The sequence below is a fragment of the Squalius cephalus genome (genome assembly GCF_949319135.1).
Source record: "Squalius cephalus genome assembly, chromosome: 17".
Taxonomy (NCBI): Eukaryota; Metazoa; Chordata; class Actinopteri; order Cypriniformes; family Leuciscidae; genus Squalius; species Squalius cephalus.
The window spans coordinates 10,652,718-10,658,678 of NC_137138.1; positions in this window are offsets into that span (position 1 = coordinate 10,652,718).

Below are 5,961 nucleotides of genomic sequence, written 5' to 3' on the forward strand. Positions count from 1 at the left end.
ACTTGCTCGTGTTAATTGACGGTGTGTTCAGAGCTCGGGCGAGGGCCAGGGGCCAAGAGCAGGACAGGTGGAGGCCTAATCATGCAGAAAATGAGGCCTTTGGTGGAATGGAGGAAGAGAACGGGGAGGAAGAGAGGAGTAGACAGATGAGGGGGCGACACACCTGGGACCTGCCCCGACTGGAACAAAACCAGCTCCACTGCTTCATATCCTCATATTTCGGAGATGAGCCCAGCCCACCAGTCCTCTTCCATCCGTCCACTAGCCAGACCATCTGACGGAGGCTGATTCAGCTCATTGCACTAAAATAAAAAGCATAAGAGAGCAACAAGAAATTAAATTATGATTCTTGACAGCCAACAAATAATGCAGATCACTTTTGAACTGATTTCATCTTAATCAGCAGATACAAAATTCCCTACTAAAGCATTCGCCAAGAGTTGCAACACGACATTTCAGGGTCGTAACATGACTTTATTCATTTGTTTCTACTAGACCCGCAAAGACTGAGCACAGTATATATTTATAAACAATTTAAAATATTTCACAATTGTGAAAGTGACTACATGCCCATACACAGCCTATTTTTTATTAATAACTTATTTTGATTTATTAGAATTGTCAGTCCCTGTTTTATGTATGGCATTTTTTTTCATTTGCCTACAGATTTTAGATTTAAATCTTTAATTATTTCACCTTGCAATTCAATTAGCATGCTTAAATAATTGAATTAATACACACACACACACAATGCATTTATATAAGGGCTGTAAAATCCAATAATTGCGATTAATCGCATCTAAAAAATGTTTGCAGTATGTATATATATATTATAAACACAAACTTTTATGTTAGATGCGATTAATCGATTTTACAGCCCTAATGTATATGTATGCATATGCTAAATTTAAATTGATGTCCATGTTTTCTATTAAACCCAGTGGAGTAGGTTGAAACAACAGGACTCTTTCTATTTTACATTCATTTAAAGAGCTTTGGGATAAGTTATACATCTCAAGTCAACATTAATTTGTAGCAGACAAATGTGTGAAAACTAGATTAAAATAGCTCAAACAAACAGATGTTACAGTAAAATGTGTTGCAACTACCCGCTACTGTTATTCAATGTTATAGACTAATAGCACTTTCAAAATGACCCTGACCGTCTGCAATCCTGTCACTCTCTGCAATTCCTCAGCAGCTTGTTTAAAGTATTGTACATGACATCATATTAATCAGAAAACTAAAATTCACACCGGCTATTGGGCTCTATTACATTAGCTGAGAGAGCATATTTGTAATATATGTAGAGAAATATCCTCTAAGATGGCATATGCATTGAGAGAACGTCCTTATTGGTGCAGAGATGGAAGTTGACAGCGGTAAATTGGTAATCAGCTTCCTGGATATTGAAAAATTTCTCATTTATCAGGTGGCAATGGTAGAAATCTTTTCACTGCATGTTTGTTAGTGTCTTCCAACCGTGGGTGTGTGCAAGGGGATATTGTATTATCCTGATAAGGTCTCCCTTCACACGCTTTGGATTTTTACAATGAATATGAAAGTATTGATTTTTACAATACATAATATGAAAGAAGATCTTTATCTGTGCAAAAGGCCCGAACGTAAACACACAAGATGACACATTAAGACAAATGTGAGAATGTTTTTGTAGCTAATGTATGCATAGTCAACAAAATAAAACCTCACATCTTGGGCTGCCAAGATGAAGGATTAAGAAAAAAATGAATGCTATGAAACACTTGGGGGGGAAAAAAAAAGAAAAGACTGGAGTTATAAAGGACGACAGAAAGCAAATCAACTTCCTCAGCTGTGGCCATATGTTACCAAGGTGATGTTCCATGAAATCGATCCCAGTCTTAATATCTGCCAGCTCTTGGGCTTCCAGAGTCTTAGCTGGCTCTTTGCATGCTGATCTGGGCATGGCTGAAAAAGTGAGAGTAGGCGTTACAGGCTACTGAGAAAAGAAAATATGCAGCTCTGGAGGGTTTTTTTTTTTATATCCTTATTTTAAGTTGTGTTAGATGTGCTGATATTTCACTTGAACTGTCTTCAGAAGATCATTTTAAATGTATTTGAAAAAAGTTCCTCCAGTGTTTTTGTAGGAAGAATCTGTCACGCTTTATATATCATTGCGTATGCACATGATAATCAGAGTAAGTTTCTGCCTCAGTGTTCAAAAAACACACAAGCCAAGTTAAAACACATTGGTTTCCTTTTTTGGATAATTTGATCATTTGGCTAGAACATAGCATTTTGAGACATTTACAGAGGAAAGGAATGCTTTTTCATTGATTTTTAGTGTTTTATAAGAAACCAACTCAAACCTCTTTTGATGGACCAAAAATGATCCGAGGAACAAAGAACCCAGTTCTTTTGCATTCACACTGTCGCTGCCATTAAAAATCGACTTTTGAAAGTTGTTTAGTCATAGGTGTTATCACGTAATATTGTTGTTATTGTCGTTGTAATATTAATTATCAAATCATATTACTTTTATTTTAAAAAATTAAAATTACATTATTATTATTATTATTATTATTATGATTATTATTAATTATCAAATCAATATTACTTAAAATGTATTTATTTTAAAAAATGTGTGTATATATATATATATATATATATATATATATATATATATATATATATATATATATATTTATATATTTATTTATTTATTTATTTATTTATTTATTTATTTATTTATTTATTTATTAGGGCTGTCAAACGATTAATCGCGATTAATCGCATCCAAAATAAAAGTTTGTGTTTACATAATATATGTGTGTGTATGGAGTAAAATTATTTTCTATATATAAATACACACACATGCATATATTTAAGAAAAATGTGTTATTTATATATAAAATAGTTATATATAATATAAATTATATATAATATAAATATATATACACAGTATATACATGCAAATATTTCTTAAATATATACATGCATGTGTGTGTATTTATATATAGAAAATAATTATACACCGTACACACACATATATTATGTAAAAACAAACTTTTATTTTGGATGCGATTAATCGCGATTAATCGTTTGACAGCCCTAATATATATATATATATATATATATATATATATATATATTACTTAAAATAAATGTATTTAAATTGTAATTTTAAAATAAATAAATTATTGTTATTACTATTATTATTATTATTATAAAATCAATATTAAAATCAATCTATTTTAAAACAAATGAATGAAAATGTATTATTATCATCAAATCAATATAAGCCTACTTTAAATTAATTTATTTTGAGATAAATAAATAAATATTATTAAAACCTTTTTATTTGTGTGTAGGTTTTTAATATGCTCATTCTGCAATGTCCTTAGAAACAGAAAACACAACATCTCCTCATTTTGTGTCATCATTACCTTTGAATGTTAACCTGTAACAGCTAAAACCATTTGAAATGATGCAAGTGTGAGAATAAAGTGAGCTTAAAGCACTCTGCATTCACAATACACATAAGTAATAAGTATGCTCATATACCCTTCCCCCCACACGAATGATCACAACGGTCAGTTGGATTACACAGCCTCGGGAAGTTACAGCCTCATTCCTTTATATTGCATCACGCTCAGAGTTTATCAAATTCAGCAGATATCCGACAGTACATCTCATCACAATGCTAATACGAGGAGCTTTTGGATGCAAGTCTGTGGGAGGCATGAGAGACGCTGTCGGGGAGGGCCAGGGCCTGGAGACATGCAGCCAGACAGCAGGCGAAAAAAGGCCTTTTGTCCCTGTCCCTCTATTAATCTGAAGACTGTAGAGAAATCCCAAAGGGATTAAATGTGTTACTCCTAAAGTTTTTTTTTTTTGCTCTTGCCAGTCTGACTGCAAATTAAAAGATGGGGAGGGGGGAATAGAGAAGAGGGAGGGACTGTTAATTGCTCGCCAATCGATAATTCTATAATTACTTTGTGACAAATGGCTGGCTTGCAGTGCTGGAACTGCTGAGGAAAGGGAGGGTTCAGGTGTCGGTAGGGACGTGTAAAGGGGGTTGGGTACGACCAGAAACGGAAATATTTGCTTTTGTGCCTGCAAGCGCCGTCACTCTGGGCATTGTGACATGGAATTTGTGTCAGGTTTAAACTAGGAAGCAAAAGTCTCCAGGGAGCGTCTGTCTGGGGCTTCAGGGAGGGTGAAAAAGGGAAAGAACTGCAGCAGGCCTGCATCCCTGATGAAATCACAGGGTGAAATTCATTCACAATGAGAAACGAGGTGGATTTGAAAAGGAATAGTTTACGCAAAAATGAAATTTGTGTCATCATTTACGCACCAGCATGACGTTCCAAACCTGTTTGACTTCTTCAAAGAGTTTTACTGAGCTTTTCCTTGCAATTAGTGCCCACTGGAACTGAGGCTTTCAGACTTCACAGACAATGCAGAAGCATCATAAGAGTATCATAAACCTGGTCCACATGACATAAACCCTATATTTCCCTATATGTGTCTTCTGAAGTCGATAGCTTAACAGTCTGAAAACTAAAGAACATTAGGGAATCCATGAAATTGTGATAGAAATGGCAAAATAAGTGTATTAAATATAAGTGTATTAGTATATAAAGTAGAATAGTAGAATAAGCTTATTAGTAGTATAGTATAACACAAGTATCTTGGTATATTAAATTAAAAACTATTAAAAGAGAACAGGGTTACATAGAATAGTCTATAAAATATTTTATACAAATATTAACTTATTTGGTAAAAAAAAAAAAAAATTCACAAAACATGAATTTGTTATTTACACATTTTTATTTTATGTAAATTCATATTTAGCATATTATAAAATCTCAGGTACTTGACAGGCATCTAAAATTGGCTGTCCAAAAAAAAAAAAAAAAGAAAACCTTCAAAGTTTTTGAAGGAAGGAAGGAAGGAAGGAAGGAAGGAAGGAAGGAAGGAAGGAAGGAAGGAAGGAAGGAAGGAAGGAAGGAAGGAAGGAAGGAAGGAAGGAAGGAAGGAAGGAAGGAAGGAAGGAAGGAAGGAAGGAAGGAAGGAAGGAAGGAAGGAAGGAAGGAAGGATGGATGGATGGATGGATGGATGGATGGATGGATGGATGGATGGATGGATGGATGGATGGATGGATGGATGGATGGATGGATGGATGGATGGATGGATGGATGGATGGATGGATGGATGGATGGATGGGTTTTGTTTTTTCAATCCAGAGCCTATATTTCTATGTCAAATCACCAGTCAGCTTGCCTTTGAAACCAAATCCATTATATTGTGTGTCACCATTAACCTCGGAGCAATCACATTTATTTACTTTCCCCTCAATCCGAACACTGACCTTTGTGCATTGTTACTAAAACCCTGTGTGAATTTTTTTTTGTCTGCCTTTTTGCTTTCAGGGTTACATTTCCATTATAACACCACAGAAACAGAATATATTCGATGCGAAAGCATTTAACTGAATACAAACTCTTTCAACTGACTGATTTGCATTCCTTTAGCTGACTCTTATGCATCTCTTATGTTTCTCAGCAGGTGAAAAAGCTTTTATGTGTCTAAAATCATCTCAATTTCAGATTTTCTGGTAGCCAACTCTTTTGAAAGAGTCTGAAAACAAGGAAAGATGTCAAATGCAAGATGCCAGCGTGGGCCAATTGATCATGGACTTCTACAGACTGTTCAGACACCCCCCTCCCTCACAGAGCTGTTTTATTTAGAGCTACTGTGTGTTTGCGCTTAAGTATCACAGGGAACTAATGAAGTGCGGTGGGAGGCAGTCGCACACACTGTGGCATAATAAAGCCGGCCATGGACCACCGATCTCCTGACTGCCAGAGAGCTGCAGGAGAGTGGGACAATGCTTGTCATTTAGCGCAAACCCTTTCTGGAATATATTAACCATAACCTTACTGCTCAGACAGCAACCATAAACCACAGATTCTGGA